Below are 16,793 nucleotides of genomic sequence, written 5' to 3' on the forward strand. Positions count from 1 at the left end.
CATAAATACTGAGTCCAAATTCAATGGGCAATCAGACATCAGAATTCATCGATATGTAACCCTGATCGAAAAGTCCCAACCAGTGGGACTCTTGACCCCAGTACCCATAATGTGTGGAACTAATGATCAGAGAATCTTGATTCTCGATCACTGAGTCCCAAACATGTAGGATTCTACATCAGCCATCAAATCAGATAGAAACCTCTAATGTGTGTGACCCCGCAGGTTCGAACCTAAGCCAGTAGCACAGGAACCAATTCCTGTACTAATCGAAGTGACCATCTAGCAATGGTACCCGACATCTAGATAGATTGAAGAGTCGCAATCGCAACACTCAGAATCTACATGAATATGGTTACTATATAATTCATCCTTTTGACCCCTGTGTTTAGGATGACTCAGGGTTAAACTATCAACCCTGATCAGATCATCCGAATCGTGCTCAACTCAAACAGTCCTGTGACTCTTCGCAAGGACTACCCTGGCCAAGATTTTGCTAAATTGAAACACGACTGTACACAGCTCCTAAACTAGAGTGGTCAATCCCATCTTGACACACATACCGATAAGTCAAGTACTGGACTACACCCAGCAGCCTTCCGTCACTGAATTAGAAATTCAGGTAGTCCAGTGCCTAAGTGCAGTGAGTTGCTTGCAAGTCACCATGACGGTCTCAGGTTGGAGGGATATTTATACCCATATTCCATCAGAGCAAATCTTGACAGCAGAAATAGCTCCGGAGTCGGTCACATTCAGTGCAGATGTACCCTTACATCTCACCTGTACGCCATACCAATGTCTCCACACTCATTAGTTAAGAGGACAACCAACCTATATGGCACACAACGACCTATGCTTGATAAATGTTGTCATCCTTGGTAACAACGTATCATTTGGTCGCGAACAGATTTAAGGACTAAACGACAAATCTTCTTTTGTCAAGTCTAAATAGTCCTAAGGACTTCACCACAACATAGGAGTTCATTAGAAGATGAAATATTTTATGATGAAAAATACCAAAATAATTTTTATTAATTCATAATTCACGTACAAATACAATAATGAGCACAACCATCAACAGGCTGACGATTGGCTTTGGGATACTATTCCCAACAATCTTCCACTTGGCCTAAAGCCAATCAGTGCAGTATCTAATACCCATCTTGACTTGTAGTTGTCAAACTCCTTCACCGCAATAGCTTTAGTGAATGGGTCAGCCAGGTTCTCCTTTCCGTCGATCTTCTGAAGATCGACGTCACCTCGATTCATAATTTCTTGGATGAGATGGTAGCAGCGCAGAATATGCTTCGTCCACTAGTGTGCCTTTGGTTCCTTCGCCTGAGCAATGGCTCCAGAGCTGTCACAGTAGAGCAGAACTGGACCAACAAGGAGGGTGCTACTCTGAGCTCGGTGATGAATTTTCTCAGCCACACCGCTTCTTTGGCAGCATCTGATGTGACAACATACTCCGCCTCGCAAACTGAATCAGCCACTGTGTGTTGCTTGGAACTTTTCCAGCAGATAGCCCCACCATTAAGGGTAAAAATAAATCCCGACACACTTTTGCTGTCATCGTGATCAGACTGAAAACTAGAGTCTGTAAACCCTATAAGTCTCAAGTCTGATTCACCATAAACAAGCCACTGGTCCTTAGTATTTCTTAAATACTTCAGGATGGTTTTAACAACCTTCCAGTGATTCTCCCTGGATCAGATTGGTATCTACTCACTACCCCTAGTGAGTATGCCACATCTGGTCGTGTACATGTCATGGTGTATATGATAAATCCCACTGCCGAAGCATATGGAATTCTACCCATACGCTCTCTCTCTTGAGGTATTGTCGGACAATCCCTCTTTGAGAGAGAAATTCCATGGCCTATCGGAAGATAGTCTTTTTGGAATTCTCCATGCTAATCCTCTTCAGCATAGTATCAATGTACGTGGACTGAGATAAACTAAGCAACCTTTTAGATCTATCCCTATAGATCCTCATCCCTAGGATGTAGGAAGCTTCTCCCAGATCCTTCATGGAGAACTGTGACGACAGCCAAATCTTTATTCCCTGTAATGCAGGGACATCATTTCGATTAAGAGAATGTCATCCACATACAATACAAGAAATACTACTACTGGACCATTAGCTCACTTATAAATGCATGGCTCTTCTCCGTTCTTAACGAAGCCATACGTCTTGATCGTCTTATCAAAATGTATGTTCCAACTCTGTGATGCCTACTTAAGTCCATAAATGGACCTCTGTAGCCTGCACACCTTAGACTCATCTGTGGATGTGAATCCTTCAGGTTGTATCATATACACCTCTTCATCCAGCTCTCCGTTTAGGAAAGCTGTCTTCACATCCATCTGTCAGATTTCATAGTTCAGATGGATAGCTATCGCAAGCATAATCGAATGGATTTGAGCATTGCCACAGGAGAAAATATCTCGTCATAGTCTATACCATAACGTTGACGATATCCCTTGGCAACCAGACGGGCTTTATAGGTTTCCACCTTTCCATCTGCGCCTCTCTTCCTCTTGAAGATCCACTTACACCCTATGGGTTTTACTCCTTCGGGTGGGTCAACCAATGTCCACACATCGTTGACCTTCATGGACTCCATTTCGATTTCATGCCTCCAGCCATTTCTCAGAGTCGGGTCTCTGCATTGCATCCATGTAGGTGATCGGATCCTCATCATTTTCATCAAGTTCGATAGGATCGCCGTCTGGACCAAGAAACCATAGTATCTGTCCAGTTGACGTGGTACTCTATCAGATCGCCTTAAGGGTGCTTGAACAATGGGCTCCAGATCTGATCTAACCAAATCCGATTCAGGTTCAGCAACTTGTGTGATTTTTTCACCTACCGAACTTCGTCAAGTTCGATCTTAGAGGCAACAGTCCCTTCACCAAGGAACTCTTTTTCAAAAAGATTGCCTTAAGGCTGATAAACACTTTTTGCTCATCAGCTAGGTAGAAGTAATACCCTTTGGTCCTTTTGGTACCCTATAAAATTACACTTGTCAGACCTAGGTCCAAGCTTGTCCGTAATTAAACGTTTAACATAAATCGGACACCCCCAAACCCTAAGTGCGAGAGTACTGGCTTACGTCCTATCCATATCTATATGGCATTTTGGTTACAGACTTACTCGAAACTCTATTTAGAAGGTAACAAGCCGATTCGAGCGCATATCCCTAGAGGGAGATCGCAGACCAGCAAACCCCATCATGGATCGAACCATGTCCAACAAGGTCCGATTCCTCCTTTCAGATACATCATTATGTTGTGGTGTTCCAGGAGGAGTCCACTGAGAGAGAATCTCATTCTCCCCAAGATATGTCAGAAAATCATTGGAAAGGTATTCACCTCCTCGATAGATCGAAGAGTTTTAATACACTTTCAGTTTATTTTTCTACCTCATTTCGAAATAGTTTGAACATTTCAAACGACTCTGATTTATGCTTCATTAAATAGACATACCCATACCTCGATAGGTCATCTGTGAAGGTTATGAAGTAGAAATATCCACCTCTTGCACTTGAGCTCATGGGTCCACATACATCAGAATGTACCAAACCCAAGAGTTCACTGGCTCGCTCACCTTTTCCAGTAAAAGGTGATTTGGTCATTTTACCAAGAAGACAGGACTCACAGGTTGGAAGTGATTCACAATCACCTACTTCAAGAATTCTTCTTGAGCCAACCTGTTTATCCTGTTCTTATTGATATGACCTAGCCTACAGTGCCAAAGGTAGACTTCTGACACATTATCTATTCCAGGGCATTTACCGGAGGTTTGAACCAATTAACAGGTTGTGATAGAAAGTAAATTCATTATTAAGTTATCCAACAAATATTGTAAACCATTCAAAATGATATTACAAATGTTTTTTTTATTAAAAATTGATAACCGTTCATGGCAAAAGGCCTACAGAAATAATATTTAATAAAAAGCTTAGACAATAGTGACATTCACTCCAAATTATATTTCGAGAATTGATTACAAGGTTCATGATTCCTAATGCTAGAATTGAAACTTTGCTTCCATCTCAACGTTCAGGAATCTATCACCTTTATCAAATCTCCTACTGACCTGCAGACCCTGCATCGAATTGCAAATATGATAAGGGCTTTCCGGTATCCAATACCCAGCAGTAGTATCACAAATAAAAAGTTTAAGGTTTATCATATAAGTACCTTGCTTCTTCTACGGCCTGTTCGGATCCAGGGAGGCAATGTATAGAGGAAGTTCCTCTTCCAGTGCCCCTGCTTCTTGCAAAAGAAGTACTCCGTCTGGCTCTGATGGGCTTGCGTTTCTTGGTCTGACCCTGTGCAGACGTCCCAGCATGAGCTGCACCTTCTTATTCTTCTTCTTCTTGTTCTTCTTCTTCCTTTCTTAAAGGGTCGATGACCAGAAGAAGACCCTCCCACTATATTCACCGACTCCTTATAGAGCTGGTGATCCTTCTCAAAGTTCTACAGCAACCCCAACAAGCCGTGGTAGTTCACTGCAGGCTTTGTCATCCGCAAATGAGTAAGGAAGGGGAGGAAGGACTTGGGCAATGAATTAAGGATCGCATCCTTACCGAGCTGCTCGTGCAGGGGAAAGCCCATTTACTTAGGCGCTCAATCATTTTGATCATGTACAGTACATGATCAGTGACTGAGGCTCTATCCCTCATCCGAGCATTGAAAATGGCATAACTAGTTTTGTGCCTTTCAACATCGTTAGGCATGCCAAAGGAGTCGTTCAACATTTGAAGCATCTCCTGTGGCTGGGCGTTCTCGAATCTGCAGCTGAACTCATCATTCATTGCCGCCAGTGTAATGCACCGAACGGTGGTGCGATCATTGAACCACTTCTGATAAGTACTTGGACCGTCCCTCTAACATTCGGGGCTGGCTCCTCAGGTGCCGGATCCGTTACTACATAAAGGATCGCTCATGCTCAAGGATGATTTTTAATTTTCGATACCAGCTATCGAAATTAGGTCCCATGAGCTTGTCATTATCTAATAATGATTGAAGGGACAGGGTAGTGGCCATAGCTGCATAAAGAAAATCAGACCTCTATTAGTACATAAATTATAAATACTAAAGACTTGGACTTTAGTCTAAAGTTTCTCCCAGTATTTTTATGAACTGGTAGCCTCAACCTCCAATTCGAAGAATTACTTTAATTCCTTAGTGGGTACTAGAATCCACACAGACTACACACGAGCCCAACTTTGGTTGGTCAACCCATGTGCATCTATGGGTAGGTTCATAACCAGTTGTTTCTCTAAAAACTTCTAGTAATTGATTTTGCCCCAGAACCTAATCAGTAGGCTTTGGCCTCCACTGAAAAGATCTGGTTAGGTCCAACCATTAATATGATTTGATTTGGTAATCGGACCAATAAATGATCAGGCCCGACTTTGACCGGCCAACCTGATCACCATCAGAAAGACTCAAACAAATTATCATATTATGAATGATAATTTCATTAGTCAATAAGCACCAGGCCTTTGGGCCTCCAATGATTATTAAACTAATGGACTCATTATCACTCACTTAATGGGAGGCTATGACTTAGTTATCAATATAACTTAATCATTTTTAGGGACTAATAATTTTTTTTTTTTGAGATTTTATTAAAGGATAGATGGAAGAAAATATTCAGTCAATTTCAATCCTCCCACTGACTTCACCAAGTCAGATTAAAAAAGATTAATTAAAGCTGGCATTAGAGCACCTAAATCAGTCAAACTGATTTACCTAATGACATGGGTGAGCCCTAATCACCAAGTGATCTAATCAAAACCTAATTCACCAGTTGGTCAGGTAAGTGAGATCAGTGGTGGGGATAAGCCATTAACTCGTCAGAGATCAAATCACTGCGAGTAGCTCCCGCTTAAAAACCACTGGTCAAACTGCCAAACTTACCTTAGACATCAATGGTTCATTAGTTTTAATTTGATCAACTTAGTAAATAGGGTTCCACCGCGTAGCCATGAATTAAGTCCATCTTGGTCTAGTTAAAGACATGGACCCATTCAACTACAACTATTGGAGTTGAGTCTAGAGTATCCTTGACCTAATCTAATTCAACTTTTGATTAGATTTGACCAATTACACTAATTTAGTCCATTTTTTTAAGCTAACCTTAGGTCTAACCCAATTATGGATCTAATCCATCTAACCCATTGACCCACAAGTTTATGCAATTGTCTTAGGTCTTAATTCAAATTCTAGACCTACGAGACAACACTTAATTCTTTTAATTAAGTATTTGGGCTGATGGGTCAGGTTTGGTATTTGAAAATAATTTTTAAATTTGAAAGGTTTTATTTTTATTCACCAAATATATTGACTCATTTACAAATAGATAGCACATTTCATAAATAGCAATCCTAATGCTAATTACATAACAGAAAATAACTCAATCAAAATAAATCATGAATATTTTTTAGATCTAATCTAACACATTCATGATAAATTTCACAATTGAACCTTTACAATTAATTCTTTTTGCTGCTTCATCTGCATGGGATATAATTGCAGCGGTACCTCTACCCATAGGAGACCCCATCGAATGAGAGGAGAGGACCTTTAAACCTACTTTTCTCCTATGACCGGACGGCCATGGCAACCAACCCAATTCGATTACTTGCGACTTGGATCAAGTATATCTAAATATACCAATTTCAAAATTTAAATTTTAAATTTCAAATTTTAAATTTTGAATTTCAAATTTCAAACAAATTTAAATTTCAAATTTTGAATTTAAATTTTAAATTTAAATTTTAATTTAAATTTTGAATTTTAAATTTGAATTTAAATAAATTTTATCAAATTTAAATTTAAATTTTGAATTTCAAATTTTTGAATTTCAAATTTCAAATTTCAAAATTCAAATTTTAATTTTTGAATTTAAATTTTTAATTTTGAATTTCGAACAACTTTCAAAATTCAAATTTTAAATTTTTAAATTTTAAATTTAAACTTTTAATTACAACTTAATCTATGATGCAAATATATATATCATATCTAAGAACCCGCTCTGATACCATTTGTGGGAAAATCAGTATAGGGGTAAAATGGTAATTTTAAAACTTTTTAAAATCATGATTTTACAGTGAAAAAATATTAATTAATCTAATTAATTAACATAAATTTATCCTACACTAGATCTAAATATGATATATAGCATGCATGCATTTAAATTTAAAATTCAATTTGAACAATAAAACTTTACTGTAATGTGTTCAGAACACAATACCTTTGTGCGGGTAGTAGATCCGCAATCTGATCACCGTCGGAGAGTCTGATCATCACGATACAGCCACACGTGTCTGGCCTCTTGGATCATCCACACGAAGCTCCGATCTGATCGACTCCTCACGAGTGCTAGCTCGTTGTAGAGCCCTTTTGACGGTCGATGCTGATCGAACTCCTTCGATCGATGTCTGTCGATTTTTGGATGCTCGGATCATCAACAGACATGCTTGAGAGGATGTTGAAGATCTCTCTGAGATTTTGTGGGCTCACGACACTCGTAGCTCACTTTCTCACTTCCCGAACCCCAGGCTAAAACTCTAGGGAACTCACCGAAAACCTTGCACCCACTTTTCTTTCTTTTCTTTCTTTTTCTCTTGGAAGGATATGGACTTCCTTCTCACGCACAAGACTTCTCACCCAAAATTTTTCTCCAAAAATCTTCTTCTTGCACGCCCCACTCTTCTCCTCCTTTTATAACAAGTCAAACGTCTTATCCAAAAGAAAGGATAAAGATGAGTAATTGTACATTTGAATTCAAATCAAATTTTGAATTCAAATGGACACCAACTCATCCCTTATCCACTAAAGACATGGCATGGCTTAAATTGTGCATGGAGTGATTTCATGAGAAACCTTTTCTCATGTAATAAATGGGGGTAAAAAAAGGGATAAGGCACAAAGATTGATTACCCATTCAAATTTAAACTTTATTTTGAATTTGAATGGCCAACCAATCATCCTTATCCATTCATATGGCACATTAAAGTGGGGCGTGGAGAGGGCTTGGCTGAGGAAAAAATTCATGAGAAGTTCCTTCTCATGAATTCAAATGGGTGCAATGGAAGTGAGGTGGCGCATGGAGATTGGGTCAAGGTGGTTTAATTATTTAAACCAACCTAATTGAACCAAATAAGTTAGGTCTTAGAAATCCAACTTAATTAATTAGGCTCAATAAAATTTTAATCAAATTAGAAATTGACTAAGCCCAACTCCTGATCAAATCAGGGACCAAACCATCTTGACGATTAGGTCAACTCTTAACCTAATCGGTCAAACCCAACTGAATCTAATTCAATTGGACTTGATCCAAAAATAATTACTCAATCAAATTAAGTTAATTAGTGATCAAATACTAATTAAATCTCTCATAAATACTGAGTCCAAATCCGATGGGCAATCGGGCATCAGAATTCATCGATATGTAACCCTGATCGAAAAGTCCCAACCAGTGGGACTCTTGACCCCGTACCCATAATGTGTGGAACTCATGATTAGAGAATCCTGATTCTCTATCATGAGTTTAAATATGTAGTATTCTACATCAGCCATCAGATCAGATAGGAACTCTAATGTGTGTGACCCCGCGGGTTCGATCCTAAGCCGGTAGCACAGGAACAATTCCTGTACTAATCGAAGTGACCATCTAGCAATGGTACCCGATGTTCGGATAGGTCGAAGAGTCCAATCGCAACACTCAGAACCTACATGAATATGGTTACTTATAATTCATTCTTTTGATCCCTGTGTTTAGGATGACTCCGGGTTAAACTGTCAACCCTGATCAGATCATCCGAATCGTGCTCAACTCAAATAGTCCTGTGGCTCCTCACAAGGATACCCTGGCCAAGATTTTGCTAAATTGAAACATGACTGTACACAGCTCCTAAACTGGAGTGGTCAATCCCATCTTGACACATGCACCGACAAGTCAAGTACTTGACTACACCCAGCAGCCTTCCGTCATTGAATTAGAAATTTAGGTAGTCCAGTGCCTAAGTGCAGTGAGTTGCTTGCAAGTCACCATGAGGTCTCAGGTCGGAGGGACATTTATACCCATATTCATCGAGCAAATCTTGACAGTAGAAATAGCTCCAGAGTCGTCACGTCAGTGCAGATGTACCCTTACATCTCACCTATATGCCATACCATGTCTCCACACTCATTAGTTAAGAGACAACCAACCTATATGGAACACAATGACCTATGCTTGAAAACGTTGTTGTCCTTGGTAACAACGTATCATTTGATCGCGAACAGATTTAAGGACTAAACGATAAATCCTCCTTTGTCAAGTCTAAATAGTTCTAAGGACTTCACCACAACATAGGAGTTCATTAGAAGATGAAATATTTTGTGATGAAAAATATCAAAATAATTTTTATTAATTCATAATTTATGTATAAATATAAAAATGAGCACAACGTCAACAGGCTGACGATTGGCTTTGGGACACTATTCCCAACAATGACAACCCATGGACTTTGGACCTTGGCCTTAGCTTTGCTCCCCTGAACCTTGGGAGCACCACATGAGGCCCAACAATCTCTATATTGGTGCCCCAAAGCCTCAGCTAACTCCATCTTATCCATCAAGTACATCAGTGTCACACATCTTCGAAAACTATCCCATGGAAGTACCTTCATCAGTGCATTTGTCGGATTCTCTTTTGTGTGGACCTTTACCAACTCCACCTCACCTTCTTCCACAAGCTCTCTGATCTGATGATACCTGATGTCGATGTGCTTCATCCTCACATGGTAGACAGAGTTTTGTACAAGTAACAGTATACTCTGACTATCGTAGTGCATTCTGATGGCCTCCTATGCGAGGCCTATCTCCAATGCCAAGCCTTTCAGCCATAGGGCCTGTTTCACTGCCTCCATAATACCAATGTACTCTACCTCAGTGGCAGATAAGACCGTGATGGGCTGAAGACATGATCTCCATGAAACGGGACCTCCAAATAGGCTAAATACAAAACCTATCGTCAACCATCGAGTGTCCATATCTCTATTGAAATCCGCATCCATGAACCCTCTTATCACCTCTGAGCCTCCTTAGACATGTTGGAGAGTCCTCAGTATCTCCTCACTATCCATAGTAGATGCCGACTCTAACCGTACCCATCAAGTACCTGAAGATCTCCTTCAGTGCTCGTCAATGCTCCCTGCCAGACTGCACCATGAACCTGCTGACCTGACTCACTGCATGGGCAATATCTGACCTACAACACACCATGGCATATATAAGATTTTCAAATCAGAGGCATATGGTACTCTCTTCATCTCCTGAGCCTCCACCTCAGTCTGTGGTGACATCATCTTTGAGAGTCTAAGTGCCCGGCAAGTGGCAGCTCCGTCGGTTTCATTTTCTTCATCCCAAACCTCTCCAAGATCTTCTTAATATAACCCCCCTGAGATAAATGTAGCATCTTCTTGGCTCAATCTTTGAAGATTTTCATACCTAAGATCTTTCTCACAGGTTTCAAATCCTTTATCTCAAACTCTCGAGACAAGCCTACCTTCAGTTCCTGCATAACCTTTCTACTCTTGCATGCTATAAGCATGTCGTCCACATATAAGAGTAGAAACACCCTAGACCCATCCTTCAAAAAATTAACATAAACACAAGAGTCATACTCACACTAAAAAGCCTGATACTCCTCATATAAGAATCAAACCACTTGTACAATTATCTCGGCGACTGCTTCAGTTCGTACAGTGATTTCTGCAACAAATAGACCTTTCTTCTGCTTCTGGCTCTCAATGTTGGGTTTGACCATGCAACAGAAAGTGATTTTTAAAGTTTTTAAAATGAATAAATCAATAGCTTTAACGGTTAAAACTATCGAGCTGAAATCCAAACCCTAAAATCACCTTATCGATGTTATCAAAACAAAACAAGCACGCAAAAGGATAGAATTTTATACTTTCACAAAAAGATAATGTGGTATGATGTTGATCTCCACGAGACTCTAAAGTATCAGCCCTTCAATAATGATCCATACAAAAGTTGGCCAAGATCCTTCCTAACCAGTGCACTACTACAGCCTTGTCTTCTTAAGAACACTACTAGCTTCGAACTCGAGGAATGATCACACCAAAGCCCAGTTGCCTTCGATCTTACCATCAAAATTATGTCAAGAAGATACTCTTCAGATGTCTCACAACCTAAGATTTGATTTTGGGCTCCAACATATGGAAAAAGCAAATCCTAGGGCACACTAGCAACACTTGCTAATTCTCTCACCACCCTTCTTACAACTTTTGACTCTCAATTTTTTCTTGCCTTTTTCTTAGATTTTTGTCAAAATTTTTTCTCTCTTTTACATGCAGTTATCTCTAGTTTCCACCCAAAATCCAACACTTGGGCCATATGGGATGCCCCATATAAATAGGTGACCATGGGATGTGAGGAAGGACCATTCCACTTTCTCACGTAGTGAATTAAATCACCGTGCATAATTTTTGGCACAGGAGGCCCTTCACATAGAAGAACTCCTCCTCCTTTGCACCCCATTAATTTCCCAAAAAAAAATGCTATGAAATCATAAAGGATCTGGATGAGAATACAAGGTGACAGGATAAGATAAGAGCCTTCAATAAGGACTCTTCATCCTCACATGCTAATTAAGAGGGGGCGATATTTTTATTTTGGTGTGAAACTTGATGGGCACAAAGGACTCCTTCCACACTTAAAACTATTCCAAGTTAGATAAGAATCTAATTAAAATAGATCCAATCCCATTAGGTTAAAGATAACTAGTCTAGCTTAGCTTAAACACTTTGAACTGAATCAATTTAGGAACTTGATTAATACAATGTGCTAGCATATCAAATTAATCTTTAAAATTTATATTAAATTTTAATTAAATTAGGTCAAATTGAATCTCAAAGTGTGTGATCCATTGGGTTCCAAATCTAGCCAGCAATGGATCCAGACTCTCGATGCAATCTTAATCCATCAAATTACATTAGCCGAAGAATCTCAATTAACTAGAACTCTTTCTAATTGATTCATGAGTTAAATTTTTTTAATTCTGATGAGTCCACAAGTCAAGATTGATATCTAGTAATGTGTCATCACTACCTGATAGATTTAAATTTTGATAAAAATTATCAAAATACTTTCAATGGTAAATTATTGTATAATTCAATCCTTAATCAAACAACAATCCAAATGAGCTGTGGCATGAAAACATATCAAACCTAATTATTTATCTATATGTATCTCGATTAGAAGGTGAAGATTCAGTTGATGATACATTAAAAATTTCTTTCTAATTATCATCCTGCTTTAGCCAAAGACTTCCAGAATCACCAACCTACGAGATCACATAGGATGTTCACTCCCTTATTAAGAGTGACTGATCCCTTATTGATCACTCACAATCTTCATGAACACTTCACCATATTCAGAACACCCCATACAAGGATCAAAGAACCAAGTTAGGAAGCAAACCAAAATATAGATTCATGTACATAAGGTACCCTGGCGATCTTAGGTCAAAAGATCACTTACACAACTTTCACTAAAGAATCATCAGCTAACATATAAATAAGACTCCATCTGATGTTCTCTCATAGGTCTATTCAATGAACTCATTCTGTAATGAGCACCCATATCTTTATATTAGTATCACCACATAAGTGGTTGTGAGATCAACTATCCTTATTCCTGAGCATATAAGACATACCAGTCTTATCGGTATCATTGATCTCCAACTCAATGAACCAACGACTGAAAATATTTTAGATCATGACTATCAAAGATTTAGATCTCACTGGTGTGATCTCATCACGGTCCTAAAACTATTGCCCAGACCTATAGGATTCATTATAATCTTAAGAATAATAAGATGCAGCATATATTGAATCAAAAAATATCTATTTTATTAATAATATTAATGTCAATCATATGAGTCTAGAAGACAAATTATAGAAAAACCCTATGCATCCCATATACGATTGATTTGTAGGGTATTATTCTTTCAATCTTTCACTTGCACTAAGTCAATCACCACTATACTTGATGTCCATGCAATCAAGATGACGGTCAAACTACTGCATTGATAAGATCTTAGCGAACGGATCCACTATGTTGTTCTTGATGTCAACTCACTCCACGATCACATCGTATCTTTCGACTATCTTCCGAATGAGGGGAACCATCTTAGGATGTGCTTGAATTTATGATGAGATCTTAGTTCTTTGGTTTGAGCAACTACTCCAGTATTATCATAATAAAAAGCACTGGTTGTTCAATCTCTGGAACCACATCTAATTTGAGATAATTTTTTCATCCAGATGGCCTCCTTAATAGCCTCACTAGCAGCAATATAGTCAACCTCAGTGATCGAGTCAGCAACAGCTTGCTGTTTGAAACTCTTCCAACTTACTGCACCACTATACAAGGTGAATACATATCCAGATATAGATTTACTATCATTCGGATCAGATTAAAAATTAGAATCAGTATAACCTTCCAGTTTTAAATCAAATCTATCATATATTAAAAAAATATCTCTAGTTCTTCTCAAGTACTTTAGTATGTTTTTCATAACTTTTCAATGATCCTCCCCTAGATCAGTCTGAAATCTGCTTATAATACCTAAGGTGTTGGAAAATATATCCCAAAAGCCAATCGTCAAGCTATTGACGATTGAGCTACCTTGTATTGTAATTGATTTGTTAATAAATAAAATATATTTTTGATATTTTATCATAAATTTTTATCTTCTAATGAACTCCGTTATTATGATGAAGTCCTTAGGGCAATTTAGGTTCGATAAAGAAAAGATTTATCGATTAGTCCTTAAAATTGTTTACGACCAAATGATAGGCTGTTAATAAGGACGATAGCTTCTATCGAGCATAGTCACTGTAGGCCATATGGGTTGGTTGTCCTCTTAACCAAGGAGTGTGGAGATACTGGTATGGCATACAGGTGAGATGTAAGGGTACATCATCATTGAATGTGGCCAACTCCAGAGCATTCTCTATCGAGAATGTCTCTGATGGGATATAGGTATAAGTGTCCCTTAGACCTGAGATCGCCTCAGTGACTTGCAAGCAACTCACTGTGCTTTGGTACCGGACTAACTGAATTTCTAATTCAGTGATGAAAGACTTTTGACACAGTCAAGTACTTGCAAAGTCAGAGTGTGATCGAGATGGGATTGACCACTCAAGAGTTGGAGAAGAATGAGTCATGTATTTCAATTTAGCAAAATATTGACCAGGGTAATCCATCAGATGGATTTGATATTTTGAAATACAATATGGACAACCTGATCAGAGTTGACAGTTAAACTCTGAGTATCCTATGAGCATTTGGTCAAGAGGATGAATTTTATGAAAACTATATCCGCATCGGTTCTAAGGATGTTGTTCTACACATTCGACCTATCCGACCATCGGGTACCATTGCTAGATAGTCACTTGATTGGTATAAAAATTTATTTCTATACTATCAGCTTAGGTTCAGACCTATGAGGTCACACACATTAGAGTTCATGATCCGATCAGATGGTTGATCAATGATTAAGAATCGTTCTAGGATTAAACGATCAATATGATTGACATTTAACCTAGTGCAAGTTTGCAGGAAGATCGATTAGCAATTTGATTACTAATTGACTTAAGCCAATAGGTTGAGATTAAGTCTAATTGAATATAATTTAATTAGATTTATTTGAGCTTGATTGGATCAAGTTCAATTGATTTATTGGATAAGCCAAGTGCAAGAAAAAATTAGTCCTAGTTCAATTAGGACTTGGATCAACCTAATTTTAATTTGATTAAAAATTAAATCAGATTTAAATCTAATTTAATCTGATTAAATTAAATTTTTAATTGGGTTAAGTCTTATTTTAATTGGGTTGATTGATTTGGTTTTTGGTTTGAAAACCAGATTGAAACAAGACATAGATTGAATCCTAGTAAGACTAAGATTCCACCTTGCACCAATTTAGCCCCACGCCCACTCTCTCTTATTTTGTGTGACAAAACTTCTCTCCCAGATTTCACACATGCTCAAAACTTTTCTCTCTTTCTCTCTTACATGGAAAGTGGTTGTGGATCAAGTCAAAGTAGGAATTAGTTTGGATTTCAAATTCTATGAGAAAGAGTTTTAGGAAACCAAAACTCTTTCCTTATGGTCCTGATTTTATCCAGATTCTTTTTGAAATTTTTATGATCTTTATGCATATAATATGCACCCTTTGCTGGTGGTCCATGCACAAAAAGAAAGAGGGGTGCCCAAGAGTTGGGCGCCCCTTTTCTTGCCATGTTTGGATAATCCTTGACTAGGTATTTGACCTAGATAAGAACTCTATCATATCTCTCTATTTAAAATGAATTTCTTCATGAAAGTTTCATAAAAATAAAAAAAGAGAGACCTTTGGGGCATGCAAAAATCAAGGAGAAATAAGGTTGGAGCATGGAGATACAATAGACACAAGACTAGGTGTCTAGGTGAGAGCAAAGAGAAGAAGAAGAGGGTCTTCTTCTAGGGTTCTGTGTTCACCTCTTCCTTCCTCCATCTTGAGTTTTCTAAGAGTGTCTCAGATTTAAAACTCCTTCTCTTACTTCTCATCTTTGAAAAATCCTAATCAAGAAGAAGGAGGCATCTGATCGATCATCGAAGAAGAATCAGCGCAATACTAGCATACTGTGCTGATTTTCTGGACTAGAACTTTTGATCATGATTCGTGGGCTTGTGTGGATGACTCCTAGAGGTCGGACGCATGTGCAGCTCGCAACATCATCCTCAAGCCTGGATCAACAAAGTTAGAACATCTAACTTGTAAGGTAATAGATTTGATCTATTATATTCTACATACATTAGATGTAGTATAGAAACATATTGATATGATCAACATGTAGTTCTTGCTCTTTATATTTTAATTTCTGATTTAATACCATATAATAATCATATAATAAGATCTTAGATCTAGAATTTTTGATTTTATAAGATAAATTTTAATTTATTTTAGTCTTCTGCTGTCTGATCTTGAAAAAGTTTAAAGATCTAATCCTGAAATCCTAGATCTGATTCCTTCACAAGGCATAAGCCACATCAGGTCTGGTATATAATATAGCATACATAATTGATCCTACAGCTGAAGCATAAGGAATAGAACTTATTCTATTTCTCTCTTTAGGTGTCTTAAGAGACATCTTCTTAAAGAGTTGTATGCCATGACCTATGGGCAAGTAACCTGTTTTACTTCTCTCCATGTTGAACCTCTTCAACACAAAGTCAATGTATCTAGACTAAGATAAGCTAAGTATCCTATTTGATTTATCCTATAGATCTTTATACCAAGTACATAGGATGCTTCACCCATGTCTTTCGTGAAAAATTTTTGTGATAGCCATGTCTTGACCGATTGCAACATCGGGATATCATTTTCAATGAGCAGTATGTCATCCACATACAAGACCAAGAAGACAATAGCACTCCCACTTTTCTTCTTATACACATAAGGTTTATCTATATTTTTAATAAAGCAAATGATTTAACTGTCTCATCAAAATGGATGTTCCAGCTCCTCGATGCTTGTTTTAATCCATAAATGGATCTATTCAGCTTGCATACCTTATTTACTCTCCCATTGAGACAAATCTCTCTGGTTGAGTCATATAGACTTCTTTCTCAAGATTTTCATTGAGGAAGACAATCTTGACATTCATCTACTAGATCTCATAGTCATGGTATGCTGTAATAGCAAATATTATCCGA

Source organism: Elaeis guineensis, chromosome 8 (assembly GCF_000442705.2).
Source record: "Elaeis guineensis isolate ETL-2024a chromosome 8, EG11, whole genome shotgun sequence".
Classification (NCBI taxonomy): domain Eukaryota; kingdom Viridiplantae; phylum Streptophyta; class Magnoliopsida; order Arecales; family Arecaceae; genus Elaeis; species Elaeis guineensis.